Source organism: Colobus angolensis, unplaced genomic scaffold (assembly GCF_000951035.1).
Source record: "Colobus angolensis palliatus isolate OR3802 unplaced genomic scaffold, Cang.pa_1.0 Scaffold153, whole genome shotgun sequence".
Taxonomy (NCBI): domain Eukaryota; kingdom Metazoa; phylum Chordata; class Mammalia; order Primates; family Cercopithecidae; genus Colobus; species Colobus angolensis.
Genome location: NW_012114633.1, coordinates 5,653,464 through 5,669,656, shown reverse-complemented (window position 1 = coordinate 5,669,656; position 16,193 = coordinate 5,653,464). Strand labels below are relative to the sequence as shown.

The following is a 16,193-nucleotide window of genomic DNA, read 5'->3' as shown; positions in this document are numbered from 1 at the left end:
GGGACTTAATTAAACTGAAGAGCTTTCGCATGGCAAAAGGAGCAATCAGCAGAGTAAACAGACAACCCACAGAATGAGAGAAAATCTTCACAATTTATACATCTGACAAAGGACTAATATCCAAAATATACAATGAACTCAAACAAATTAGCAAGAAGAAAACGAACAATCCCATCCAAAAGTGGGCTAAGGACATGAATAGACAATTCTTAAAAGAAGATATACAAATGACCAACAAACGTATGAAGAAATGTTCAACATCACTAATTACCAGGGAAATGCAAATCAAAACCACGATGTGATACCATCTTACTCCTGTAAGAATGGCCATAAACAAAAAGTCAAAAAAATATTAGATGTTGGCAAGGATGCAGTGAACAGAGAACACTTTTACACTGCTGGTGGGAATATAAACTAACACAACCACTATGGAAAACGGTGTGGAGATTCCTTAAATAACTAAAAGTAGAACTCCCATTTGATCCAGCAACCCCACTACTGGGTATTTACCCAAAGGAAAAGAAGTCATTATGCAAAAAAGAATCTTGAACATGCATGTTTAGAGAAGCACAATGTGCAATTGCAAAAACATGAAACTAACCCAAATGTCCATCAATCAATGAGTGGATAAAGAAACTATGGTTTATGTATGTGTGATAGAATACTACTCAGCCATAAAAAGGAAAGATTTAATGACATTTGCAGCCACCTGGATGAGGCTACAGACTATTATAATAAATGAAGTAACTCGAGAATGGAAAACCAAACATTGTATGATTTCACTTATAAGTGGGAGCTAAGCTATGAGGATGCAAAGGCATAAGAATGACACAATGGACTTTGGGGACTTAGAGGGAAAGGGTGGGAAAGGGGTGAGGGATAAAAGACTACAAATTGTGTGCAGTGTATACTGCTCGGGTGATGGGTGCACCAAAATCTCACAAATCACCACTAAAGAACTTACTCATGTAGTCAAACACCACCTGTTCCCCAGTAAGGATATGGGAGGAATTATGGAAATAAATTTTTAATGAATAAAAAATAAATAAGAAGCAGCAAGGATATGAATAAGAAGCAAATAAAAACAATACATTTAGTAGAATTTCATTTTCTAAACTTTAAAAACAGGTAAAACTAAGCCACATTTTCTAGAAAACATACATGATGAAAAAACAAAAAAACAAAAAAAAAAACCAAAGAGGGTGCCATAGAAGTCAAAATAAGTGTTACACTTAGAAGAAATGGAAGGAATCACAAAATTCTTTGAATTGGATTATTATTACCTGGGTATGTATATACTTTAAGTTATTTAGTGATTTGTACTTATTATATTTATGTATATTTTAAATGAGAATATTATAAGAAATCACGATACAATTAGTTTATACTCTTGAAGTCTAACCTCAGAGTGGGAACTACCTTACTAACTGCCATATTTTATCTAATCTATGACACTATCATTTCTATGTGTCACCAGTATTTTATACCAGAAGAAAAGAAAAAATACCTACCAGTTATACTTATAAGACACATCCTAACATCAAGGATATTAACATGTGAAAAAATGTAGGTCTTTCTCTTAACCACAGCTATATAATACTGTCTCAATAGAGTGTGTTTTATCTCAGCTTCTTATTCAAAATGGGTTGAATGCTTTTGCAAAATTAACTCAAATACTGTAAACTAAAGATCCTTACTCTAACAAATATATTCCAATTTACATTTTTATTTGCCATCCCAATTCATTTAACAAAGTAAAATGCTCAGATCATTTTTAAATAGAAAGTAAATACAACACTCCTAAGACAGACCTTGAGGAAAAGTCTTTCTGATTACACTTAGATAGTTACACATTCTAATAAAACAAGTCCTTCTTATATATAAACTGTCAAAGTATATATAAATACATAATTTATGTATAATTATGTATATAAATTATATATAGCATGTATGGAAATTATATATATTATACTTATAATGTATAAACATATAAGGTATGTAATTATATATGTTAATTTACATTAAAAAGTCAAATTATTTCATGTCACTTTTCTACATTTAAAATCTATTTCCCTTGCTTCCTTCTATCTTTCCCTCATTGAAGTTGTTTTCTCAAATATGCAAATACTGCATTCCCTTGGGACAGTTCAAAATCAAAATTAATTATACTAATTATCTTATTTGGGTTGACCTAATTAAATTCAATTAGTTGGTCTTGTTAATTCTAAACATTATCCCCTGGGAAATTTTACCTTTTGGGTTAAAGTTGTAGAAAATTTAAGTACCCACTTACCCTAACATACTTAGAAAGCATAGCACATGTAGGTATTCCAATGTTGTGTGTATAGTCATCTAACAATTGATGATACTTCTAGCCATTGATTTTGTTAAAATGTAGATTTCTGGTGGAAATTTACTGAGGTAAATGTTAAGGTTTTAATTAGTAATTATATTCTTCCATTTAAAACAAAGTCACAAAAATATAAAATCATGATATTCAATGTGACTAATTAATAAACTGTTTTATATTGTTATTAATTTTTAATTACTCTGGAATGTTGTTTTGTGTACTACTGACTCATTCTTAACTCTTGTGATACTTCCATTCCCTAATACCCTTCCTCTTTTTACTCTCACTGTTCCATTTTATGGAGCATCATTGCCTCAGTCTAACAAAATTAATTTGTATTTCCAAACATTCTTCTCTGGTTTCACTTTTCTTCTCTCATTAATGCTCTCCCAGGTGGACTTCACTCACTGTACAAATGGCTTTAATTTCTATGTATGGCCTGGAAAATGCTTAAATCTTCCTTTTTCAGTCTTGAACTTCACCTTGCAATTCATACATATATCCAAAAATCTGCTCAACATGTCAACATTGGTTATCCACAGTCATCAAAAACCAAACCAAACAACAACAACAAAAACATTCAAACACTGTACTCATCATCTGTACCTATTCTCATTTTTCAGGTCCTAATTATTTCTCACCTGCACTATTTCAGTAAACTTCTTGTGTCTCTTGTTAACCTCCTATCCTCCATCACCTCCAAGTTCATTATGTCATCTAATAGTTTCGAGTTATGATCTGGTTTGCTTAATTTGAAAGAGTAAACTTGCTTGTGTCACTTAAGATCAAAAAAATTGATCTTTTTCACCTACAAATAAAGTCTAAGTGACTCAGCAAGAGTCTGTAAGTGCAGTTTCCCATTTAGTGCCCATCTCCTATCAGGGCTTCATTTTGAAATGTATACTTTAAATGATAGCAAGGCTTTTGTATTTCCTGGCACAGAAATTTAAGTTTTGAACATCTATGAGTGTGTTGTTTATTGCTGTCTATGCCTGATGTGCTATTCTTAACTTTTTAATGGTTTTTATATGCAGTTAATATATTGTTATTTGCTAACAATAAGACAAAAAGTGATTTAAACAATACAGGTATGTAGAGAGTTAAAACAAAATTATCCTAAGCCTGTCTCCTACCCTAATGCTCCAGTCAGTAATCACTGGTTTAAAAAAAAATGATACATATCTTCCAGACTTTATGTAACTACCTATCCATCTACCTGTCTATCTTAAAAATTTGGATTTTCGCTCACTCTGTGTCAGATATAGATATATCCTGATGTGTGTATATATACGCACATACATAGATATATCCTGATGTGTGTATATATATGCATACAGGTATATAAATACACATGGATCAATATGTATATATACACATACATGTATATATATGAACTTTTTTTTATAGTTATAGGGTAAGGCATACAGTATAATTTGATCATTCTGCTGTTGGCAGATATGTGGTGGTTTTTCTTTTGGTTTATTATTGTTATTATTATTTTCTTTTGGTTTATTATTATCATTATTTTCTTTTGGTTTATTTTTATTTTTAGTGCAATGAATGGTCTTGTATTTCCACTGGCCAAACTGGATTTTTTATTCCAGTTTTTTAAGAAAGAATCCAGTCTGATAAATATCCCTCTCATAAATATCTACTGATTACATGATATATATAGAGAGAGACAGCATTGTCTATTAAAAACTCTTTAAATATTATTTTGCAAATGACTGTATCTCATATTAGAAATAAACTATGACAGTAATTACTTAAGAGATTTGATAAACAATTGCATGCATTATTTTGCTACATGTATATTTTTAATTATATTTAAAAGTTTCTGGCTAGGCATGGTGGCTCATACTTGTAATTCCAGCACTTTGGGAGGCTGAGGCAGGTGAACTGCTTGAGCTCAGGAGTTTGTGACGAGCCCAGGCAACATGGGAAGACCCAGTCTCTCATTAAAAAAAAAGTTTCGAGTTTAGTCTAATTTTGTAAAATAATTTGAATTAAATAGGAAGTGTGATCATTGTTTAATGCCATTTTGGCCAGATTATCAGAATACATAATAAATAAATGTTATGAGAGCTCTATTATAAATGAAATATATTTGAGAATCATTAGATGTAGAATGCAATAGGAAGAAAAAGAAAACTACATTTTTGTGTGAATGGAAAGAAATACTCTTCCTTACTGGTTTTATTAGTTCTATTGGTCTATGTCAAAATGTTACAGGATTCTTTCAGTGTTGCTTCACCAGCCGGAAATCTCTTCAGCCAGAAGCACCTGTGCCTGGTCTTTGTTCAGCTCTGGACTTGCCACTGGGCTCACTCCATTCACTTGGCCTGGCAGGGTGCACTCAGCTTGTGCTGCCAGCCTGGATTTGACACCCACCATGGCTCTGTGTTCAGTCTGCAGCTGGGACAGGCATGCTGTGATCTGCTTCAGCCTCGGGTGCAGGTGTCTGGATGAGGGGAATATGGTGGTACCCAAAAACTCAGAGATGCCAGCAACTGCAGAGACCCAAGGGGCGCTACGGCTTTCACCCAGTGAGTCCTGATATCTGACCCCCAAAGGACTGTTACAGTTATTTTTTCCCACTATCCACAGTGCAGCAAACGGGGATGCATGTTACAGCTTACATTTAATCTTGCTGCCCACAGTGCGACAAATGAAGGGGTGGCATGTGGCACCCAGAAGCTTTTTCTCCCTGTTGTTGGTGAGTGGGAGGGAGGATTACAGTGTTATAGCCCCTTCATACTTGCCATTTGGTGGGCTCTGGGTTTTTGTCCCACAATCAAGAAGAATTAGGTTATGCAGACACTGGAGAGTGAACAAGGTGAAGAAGAATTTTGCTGAGTGATAGGAAAGCTTTTGACAGTGAGAGGGGACCCAATGTGGGCAACCCACTGTGTGAGAGGGGGTCCAAAAGTGGGTAACCTAAAGTGTGTCTGAGGCCAGGGCTTTTATGGGCTCAGAATGGGGGAGTTTGTGTTGATTGGTCCATGGGTAGGCCAGGAAAAAGCACCATTTGACTGGCTAAAAGGCATTGAAGAAGTTCTCACTGCAATCGTGGACTCTACCCAGAACTGGCAGCTACGTTTTCAGGCTTTAAACTGTCTTTGGTTTTAAAGTCAGGTTTCACCGGGGACCCACCCCTGTCTGCCTAGGAATTTGTCTGTCTTCTGCCACTATCAAATAACTGTAAGTTTTAGAATACGTTTGTTATTTTCCATATTTACAACCCAGGCTTAACAAACTATATTTAAGCTAGATTCTTTATTTTCACATCCATTAGTTTTGTCTTTTTTTACTTCTCAAGCAAATAGAGCTGTGAATTCAACTCACTACATGAAAGGTTTATTCACTTTGATTGACGCTCTTTTAAAAAAATCAATAATAATTGTATATTCTTACTAATGATAACATATTTAAAACAAAAGTATACATTTTACCAGTTTTGTTTACAAAATAAAATATGAGAGTAAATATCTGAAAAAAATATTCAAAGAAGGTTGGGTGTGATGGCTCACAGCTGTAATTCCAGAACTTTGGGAGGCCAAGGCGGGCGGATCACTTGAGGTCAGGAGTTTGAGATCAGCCTGACCAACATGGCGAAACCTTGTCTCTACTAAAACCACAAAAATTAGCAGGGCATGGTGGTGTGTGCCTGTAATCCTAGCTGCTCAGGAGGCTGAGGCAGAATTGCTTAAGCCCTGGAGACACAGGTTGCGGTGAGCCAAGATTGTACCACTGCACTCCAGCTTGGGCAACAGAGCCAGACTCTGTCGCAAAAAAAAAAAAAAAAAAAAAAAAAAACCCAAAAAAAAAAAAAATTTAAAAAAAAAAATCACAAATTTTCAAATAAATCAAACCCTCTTAAGTTTACTAGAGATTTTGGTCAAAGGATACAAAATTTCAGTTAGCTGTGAGAAATAATTTCTAAGAGATCTATTATACAACATGACTACAGATAACAATGTATTGTATTCTTGAAACATGCTAAGAGAGTGGACATAAAGTGTTCTCACCATAAAAATACTCCTGTGAGGTAATGTATATGTTAATTACCTAAATATAATCATTCCGCAATTTATATATACTTCAAAACATCATGTTGTACATGGTGAAGACATACAATTTTTTATGTCAATTTGAAAAATAAAAGAAAATGAAAGTAGAATATGTAGTTTTGCCTGGAGTGACGACAGGGCTTGGGTCAATTGAAGGCATTTTGCCTAGACACAGAGAAAATCACTTGTTCTTAAAGACCATAAGCTCCACAAAAGAAAAATCTAAACTAAACTAAAAATGAATAAACTTAGACTACACAAAACAACTTTTTAGTCTCATAAGGATGTAAAGATGTTTCAACTTGTCCTTATTAGCTCTTGATAACTTTGGAACTGATGGTTTGCATTTTGCTTTAATGATATCTGAGAGCTGTTGCTTTGAAACTACTGATGTAGCAATACTTCACCTACAGAAACAGAAGAGTATGAGAAGCTTTCGCCAATAATCAAGATTAGGCTTTCTGGTTCATGCTACTGAAAAGGATCAAATAGATTTTGTTCATTTTAGACTTTAAATTTCACAGAATGTAAAGAAACACGCCACATAATTTCTACTTGGCTTTTTCAAGGACTTTTTCAGAAACAAAATACTGTATTAGCAACTGAAATAAACATGTAAAAGTATTTTATGAATTATGTCAATAACAATCATAATATTTTCATAAAAATGATAACAGACATGATGTGACTATGGAAACATAGACCACTTATGATTCAATTATTTCTTATTTTCTCTGAAATCCTGACTGGTAATCATTAACTTACCATTGCGTATGTCTTTTCCATAAAATTTCTTCTGCTAGCCCAATGTAAGAGTCCCAAGTTTAAAAAGCTTTATTGATATCATCTTATACAATATTTAGAAATATATTTTTAAAACCATCCTGATTTCTGTTTTTAGATAGATGGAGTACTTCACAGGATAACAATTCTGCTGAGAACCACATGAAAAGTCAAATTATTTACTGTATATACAGATAGAGATCCACAGAAATCACTACGAGAAGTAAAATTTAGAGTCTTTCAGAGTTGATCTGAATCTCTTCTGCTCTTTCTGGGTAAACTCCTGTACCTTGCCTAGAGGCTTGAATTCTGGGATTGACCTAGGAAGAAAAGTGCTACAGAGGGACCGAGATGACACAATGGAGCTTTACATAGTTACAGGGGGCTGGATGGGGAAAACAAACAAGTGAACAAATAAAACCTTCTGTGCTACCTACTATCGCCTAGAAGAGACATCTGTTAAAGATAAGGTCAAAAAATGTTGAAAATGAGGGAATGAAAGATATACTGGTAAAATTGAGGCTAAGACAATAAATGTGTGGGTGGGTAGCTTTACTAATACTGAAAAAAATGTGCTTCATGTAAAGAAGAATTGCTGTAAATTATTATTATTATTATTATTATTATTATTTTTTTTTATTTTTTTGAGACAGAGTCTTACTCTGTCACCTAGGCTGGAGTGAAGTGGCGTGATCTCGGCTCACTGCAACCTCTGCCTCCCGGGTTCAAGCAATTCTCCTGTCTCAGCCATTGGAGTAGCTAGGATTACAGGCGCATGCCACCGTGGTGGGCTAATTTTTGTATTTTTAGTAGAGATGGGGTTTTACCATGTTGGTCAGGCTGGTCTCTAACTCCTGACCTCAGGTTATCTGCCCGCCTTGGTCTCCCAAAGAGCTAGGATTACAGGCGTGAGCCACTGCGCCTGGCGAAAAAATTTTATATCAATGATAAATGTGATAATAGAAAAAGACAATATGCCAATCTAAATCTGTTTGCATTAAATAAAGAAACTTCAAAATACTTAAAACAAAAATCATCAGAATTAGAAGGGATAGGCAATTAATAATAAAAGTGGAAGGCATTAACAAACCTCTCTAAATGCCTGTTACAATTAGTAGACAAGAACTAATCTTCTATCCTATAGATTAGAAGATCTAACAAACATAATTAACAAATTCCCTACGTAAAATACTGTCTCGAGCAACCTCAGAACTTACTTTATTTTCAAATGCTAACGGATAATTTACCAAAAGTGGCCAGATGTTGAGACATGCAGAAACCCCAAAAATCTTTAAAACATTGAAGTTATTTAGATTATGTTCTCTTACCAGAGTGGAATTAAGTTACAAGTCAATAACAAAATAACAAAAATATATCCTATCTATCAAAAAGTTATGCAACATGCTTACTCATAGGCAAAAGAAAATATCACAACAAAAATTCAAAAAGTAAGGTTGGTTAAAAATACACATAGATAAAAGAAATAAGTTATAATGTTGAGTAGTCCAGTAGGGCAACTACAGTTAACAAGAATTTACAGTATTATTTTAAAATAGCTATGAGGAAAGATTTGGAATGTTCCCAACACAAAGAAATTATAAATGTTTGAGATGACATTACCCAATTACCCTAATGTGATTTTTACACATTGTATGCTTGTATCAAAATATAACATGTACCCCATAAATACATACAACTGTTATGTATCAATTAAAAATCACTTTTATTTTAATGAAGACAAGATATATCGAACTTGTGTAATGCAGCTAACATATGGTTCAGAACAAGTTTGTAGCTTTAAATGTATAAATTAGAAAAAAATATATAATTTTCTAACTCAAGAAGCTAGAGAAAGAATAGCAAATTAAAATGTATGGAATGTAAAGGAAAAAAGCTAAGAATAAAAATTATTTTCAAAATACACAATGAAAAAATTTAAAAGTCAGGCTTTGGCTCTTTAAAAGAATAATAAAACAGATTAAATTTCTAGAACTGCTAATCAAGATATAAACTGATGCCAAAATCTGACAAGGATGTAACAAGAAGGATTAAATTAGAGTAATCCTCATGAATATAGACACAGAAACCCTAAGCAAGCGTAGAAAATTGAATCCAGTGATATATGACAACACAATTATTTAAGCTGTAATCTCAAGGAGCTAGAGAAATAACAAAAAATAAAATTTAAAAGAGTTGTAGAAGAATAGAAATACCATTCAAGTGTAATTTTAATTCAGCAATTCAGGGAAGGATTTAATTTCTAAAATCAGTCAACATTACTCACAACATTAAGAGAAAAAATATTCAAATGTCTAAATACATGTAATATAAAGCATTTGGCAAAATTCCACAAATATTTACTAAAGGGAAAAAAAAAAAACAAAAACAAAACTAAACAAAAACTCTCAGAAAATGAGATGAATCTGAGCAATAACCTGACCAATAGTGTCTCCAAATTACCTCCAGCAATCATGTGTAATAGAAAAAAAATACATCACTAGTTATTGAGACCTATTATAGTTCTATAGTAATTAAAACAGTGTGTTATTGATTCAATGATACAAAATAAAATAAGAGACTTGAGAGTCTAGAAGCTCACCCCAAAATATGGTCACATGATTTGTGACAAATTGCTACTATTCAGTGAGAAAATAATAGGATATATATGTTATTGTAACCCACTATTTATATTTATATACATATTCATTTATAAAATATACATATATGTGTATTAATATGTTTTAGAACAGTTATACATTCACTACAAAATTGAGTAGAAAGTACAGAGTTCCCATATACTTTCTGCCCCTTACACATGCACACCCTCTCCTACTGTCAACATCCCATGTCACAGTGGACACTTGTTACAATTGGTGAATCTTCATTGGCACATTGTTAAAGTTCACACTTGGTGTTGTACATTCTATGTGTTTAGACAAATTCAAAATGACATATATGTACCATTATAGCATCCCACAGGGTAATTTCACCACCCTAAAATCCTCTGTACTTGATCTATTCCTCCTTCGCTCTCCCCAGCCCCTTGCAACCACTGATCTTTTTACTCTTCAAGGTTTTGCCTTTACCTGAATGTCATATAGTTGGAGTCATGCATTATATATCCTGAGGAAGATGTGAAACAGAAGCAACTTTGCTGGTAAAAATAAAAAATGCTGCAGCGACTTTGCTGGTAAAAATAAAAAATGCTGCAGCAACTTTGGAAGAATTTGGCAGTTCTTACAAAACTAAACTTATTCTTACTTTATGATCCATCAGTTGTGCTCCTTGGTACTTATGGAAAATATTTGAAATCTTATTTCCCCACAGAACCTTGCACAAGAATGTGTATAGCAGCTTCATTCATAATTGCCAAAACTTGGCAGCAACCAAGATGTCCTCCCGTAGCTGAATGAACAAACAAACTGTAGTACAATTAGACAATGAAATATTATTGAGCAGTAATAGAAAGTGAGCTATCATGCCCTGAAAAGATTTAGAGAAATCTTAAATGCATATTAGTAAGTGAAAGAACCTAAATGGAAAAAAAGATTGTCTTTTTAATAAATGGTGTTGAGTAGGCAAAGAGTTTGTAAACAGGACCAAAAAAGTGCTAAACATAAAAGAAAATATTGATAAATTGAACTCTATTAAAAATATAAAACTTCTATTAATCAAAAGACATTAAAAGTGTGAAAGTCAATACATACAATGGGAGAGATATTGGCTACACACATATCTTAAAAGGAAGAGAAAGTGAGATCCAAATATGTACAGAACTCAAAATATATAAAAAACATCAAAATGAGAAGGACAAAAAATATAAAGAATAGGGTAAGGACAATGTAATACAAACATACGCCCATCAGAATGGCTGAAATAAATACAAACCAATGACAATACCAGTCACCTCTTCCTTCAGTTGGGATAAGTCTGAGATATTCTACTCTATCTCCCTACTATATCTCCCAGAATTTCTCAACAGGATGGAAGAAACAATAATTACTTGATAATGTGTCTGCTATGGTCTGGATGTTCGTACTCCCCCCAAAATTCACATGCTGAAACCTAATCCCCAATAGGATAATATTTGAAGGTAGAACTTTTGGGAAGTGATTAGAACACAGGGGCAAAGCCCTCATCAATCAGATTAGTGCCCTTTATAAAAGGCCACAGAGAGTTTTCTTGCTCCTTCCAACATGTGAGAACACAGTGAGAGGGTGCCATCTATGAACCAGGAAGAAAGCCTTTACCAGACACTGAATCTATTATAAGACTTCACAGCCTCCAGAGATATGAGAAATAAATTTCTGTTGTTTTCAAGTCACCCAGATTATGGTATTTTTTTGTTGTTGACTATAAAGATATTTATTAAAGTTTATTTTGAATTTGGAAAAGCAGGAAACATTCTAGATGTTTTAGACTTAATATTAAATAAAATTGTGGTATATCCATTTTGCAGAATACCATGTAGCCACTGTGGAAATGAGACTTAATTAAATGGGCATGATGTTTGTTATTGGGGTGATGAAAATCTTCCAAAGTTGACTTATGGTGATGGTTGTCGCACTTAGTAAAGTTACTGAAATCATTTAATTGCATACACAAAGTGGGTGAATTTTATATTATATATATATTTTTTTACGTTTGGAAATTTTTTAACCTTTAAGTTCAGGGGTACAAGTGCAGGTTTGTTACACAGGTAAACCTGTGTCATGGGGGTTTGTTGTATCAATTATTTCATCACCTAGGTATTAAGTCTACTATCCATTAGTTGTTTTTCCTAATCCTCTCCCTCCTCCCACCCTCTGCCTTCTGAAAGGCCCCAGTGTATATTTTTCCCATCTATGTGTTCATGTGTTCTCATCATTTAGCTTCCACTTATAAGTGAGAACATGCCGTTTCTGGTTTTCTGTTTCTGTGTTAGTTTGTTAAGGATAATGGCTTCCAGTTCCATACATGTCCCTGTAAAGGACATGATGTCATTCTTTGTCATGGCTGCATAGTATTCTGTGGTGTCTATGTACCACATTTTCTTTATCCAGTCTATCACTGATGGGCATTTGGGTTGATTCCATGTCTTTGTTATTGTGGATAGTGCTACAATGAACATATGTGTGCATGTGTCTTTACAATAGAGTGATTTATATTTCTTTGGGTATATACCCAATAATGAGATTGTTGGGTTGAATGGTGTTTCTGTCTCTAGGTCTTTGAGGAATCACCACACTGTCTTCCACAATGGCTGAACTAATTTACACTCCCATACACCCTTCCAAGACTAAACCAGAAATAAATTGAATCCCTGAACAGACCAATAACAAGTTCTGAAATTGAGGCTATAATTCACAGATGTCATCAAGCTGAATCCTCCCTTGGCCATTTTGTATGCCCACCAACCAAAAAAAGTCCAGGACCAGATGAATTCACAGCTGAATCCTACCAGATGTACAAAGAAGAGCTGATACCAGTCCTACTGAAAATATTCCAAAACTGAAAAAGAGGGACTTCTCCCTAACTTATTCTATAAGGCCAGCATTATCCTTGTAAGCAAAACCTGGCAATTATATAACAAAAAAGGATAATTCAGGCCAATATCCTTAATGAACATCAATGCGAAAGTCCTCAGCAAAATACTGACAAACTGAATCCAGCAGCACAAGGAAAAGCTTATCCATCATGATCAAGTAGGCATCATCCCCGGGATGCAAATATGCAAATCAATAAATGTGATTCATCATATAACAGAACCAAAGACAAAAAAACACATGATTATCTCAATAGATGCAGAGAAGGCTTTCGATAAAAATCGAAATCCATGCTAAAATCCGTTAATAAACTGGGTATTGAAAGAACATACCTCAAAATAATAAGAGCCATCTGAGTCTGTTCTGACTCGCAGCAGCCGCCCCCTTCTGCACGGTCACGCCAAGCCAGCGCCTGGGTCTGGAACCTGGCCGCAGTCCCTCAGCTTCGCCCACCGCCTCCTGAACATGGAACCCCGCAAAGTGAAAAAGCTTTGGACCTTTGTGAAAATGTGTAAGCAGGATCCGAGCGTTCTGCACACCAAGGAAATGTGCTTCCTGAGGGAGTGGGTGGAGAGTATGGGGGTTAAAGTAACACCTGCTACTCAGAAAGCTAAATCAGAAGAAAATACCAAAGAAGAAAAACCTGATGGTAAGAAAGTGGAGGAAGACTTAAAGGCAGACAAACCATCATTTGAGTAAAGTGATCTAGAAATTGATAATGAAGGTGTGATTGAAACAGGCACTGATGCCCCTCAAGAAATGGGAGATGAAAATGCAGAGATAAGAGAGGATATGATGGATCAGGCAAATGATAAGAAAGTGGCTGCTATTGAAGCCCTAAATGATGGTGAACTGCAGAAAGCCATTGACTTATTCGCAGATGCCATCAAGCTGAATCCTCCCTTGGCCATTTTGTATGCCAAGAGGGCCAGTGTCTTTGTCAAATTACAGAAGCCAAATGCTGCCATCCGAGACTGTGACAGAGCCGTTGAAATAAATCCTGATTCAGCTCAGCCTTGCAAATGGCGAGGGAAAGCACATAGCCTTCTAGGCCACTGGGAAGCAGCCCATGATCTTGCCCTTGTTTGTAAATTGGATTATGATGAAGATGCTAGTGCAACGCTGAAAGAAGTTCAACCTACGGCAGAGAAAATTGCAGAACATCGGAAAAAGTATAAGCAAAAATGTGAAGAGCAAGAGAGCAAAGAAAGAATAGAAGGAGTTAAGAAGGCACGAGAAGAGCATGAGAGAGCCCAGAGGAAGGAAGAAGCCTGACAACAATCAGGAGCTCAGTATGGTTCTTTTCCAGGTGGCTTTCTTGGGGGAATGTCTGGTAATTTTCCTGGAAGAATGCCTGGAATGGGAGGGGGTATGGCTGGAACGGCCGGATTGCCTGGACTCAATGAAATTCTTAGTGATCCAGAGGTTATGGCAGCCGTGCAGGATCCAGAAGTTATGGTGGCCTTCCAGGATGTGGCTCAAAACGCAGCAAATACGTCAGAATACCAGAGCAACCCAACGGTTATGAATCTTATCAGTAAATCGTCAGCCAAATTTGGACGTCAAGCATAATGCCCTTCTGATAAATAAAGCCCTTGCTGAAGGAAAAGCAACCTAGATCACCTTATGGATGTCTCAATAATACAAACCAGTGTACCTCTGACCTTCTCATCAAGAGAGCTGGGGTGCTTTGAAGATAATCCCTACCCCTCTCCCTGAAACGCAGCTGAAGCATTTTACAGTGGTTTGACATTAGGGTATTCATTCAGATAATGTTTTCCTACTAGGAATTACAAACTTCAAACACCTGTTAAACCTTAAAACTATTTAAAATAAATTTAAAGCATCTGTTAATTTTTATATTTTTCTTTACTAATCATTTTGGATTTTTTCTTTGAATTACTGGGCAGGGAAGACACGTATGTATGAAATATTATTGCTCTAATTTGAGTGAAATAAAAGTATTTTAGTGCAAGGCAAACATAACTCATTTGAGGATAAAGTTTGTGTTGGATATGTGGTTCCTGAAGTATCTTGATTTATCTTTTTAAATGCTTTATCTTTTTCTTTAAAGATTTATATCAATAAAACTAGTTGGGACCACCACCATTTCAGTAGGACCTGGGTAGGAATTGGAGGTACTTGGCAGAGCAGCAGCAATCTTGCTGTGTTTTATGTAACATGCATCATTGGGCCAGTTGCCCTTAAATCTTACACGGTGGTGAAGGGATGATTTTTTTGTAATCCTGCAGTAGAGTTGGAGTACTTAGTTCTGTTCTTGTCCAGTATATCTAATAAATGTCTCATATTATTTCCACATAGGGGAAATAAGGGATTACTTTGCTTTGTATATTTCGTTGCTTAAAATTATCTTTTCTAGTCAAAAAAGTAAAAACGCCCAACTCTGTGTCTGCTTTCTGCTTGTTAAATATTTCTCCCGTACTTTTCTTGCGCTAAAGACAGGCTTTTTCAACCAGCATCATCACTGCTATCATCATTAACAGCATAATTTTAGAAGCATATTTAATGCTGAGTTTAATTCAATGTGTAATATATATGGTAAAGGTATTGTAATACCCACAATAACTGTATTTTCTTAGTTGGCCATGAGAATGCTTTTTTAAGTGTTAGACTTCCACTCTGGCAAAATCTTGTCATATCGAAAGACGTTGGAAAGAAGGATTCCGTTTGGTGTTTGGTCTTCTACTTAGAAAATACCTAGTGCAGTTAGAGCTTATCTTGTAGTATTCATGTTTGTATTCTGAAGATAATAAGGTTTGAGTTAAATTGATCTATACAGAGGGGAACCAATTTTTTTGATCCAGTGTGAATTATAAATGAGATAATTCAGTTATTCATTGTGGCATTGTTGAGACTGTAAAAGACTCATTGTCTTTGTATTCAGCTCATCCTTAAACAGTGTAACTATACCCCCACCTCTGTTTGATTTCTTTCCCTCCAATGATAAAGAAAATGATAAATTAAAAAAAAAAGAACCATCTATGACAAACCCTCAGCAAACATCAACACTGAATGGGCAAAAGCTGGAAGCATTCCCCTTGAATACTTGCACAAGACAAAGATGCCCTGTCTCACCACTCCTATTCAACATAGTATTGGAAGTTCTGGTCAGGGCAATCAGGCAAGTGAAAGAAATAAAGGGCATTCAAATAGGAAGACAGGAAGTCAAACTATCTCTGTTTGTAGATGACATGATTCTATATCTAGAAAACCCCATCTCAACTCAGCTGCAAAACTTTTTGTTTGTTTGTTTGTTTTGTTGTTGTTTTGGTTTTTTTGTTTTGTTTTGTGAGACAGAGTCTCGCTCTGTCACCCGGGCTGGAGTGCAATGGCTCAATCTGTGCTCACTGCAACCTCCACCTCCTGAGCTCAAGCAATTCTCCTGTCTCAGTCTCCCAAGTAGCTGGGATTACAGGCACCCACCACCACGCCTGGCTAATTTTT

General features: G+C 35.1%; 1 pseudogene; it reads left to right on the top strand.

Moving 5' to 3' along the window:
* Nucleotides 1-13,193: 13,193 nt before the first annotated feature.
* LOC105507802 lies at nt 13,194-14,300 on the top strand (annotated as a pseudogene).
* The last annotated feature ends 1,893 nt before the right edge of the window (nt 14,301-16,193 follow it).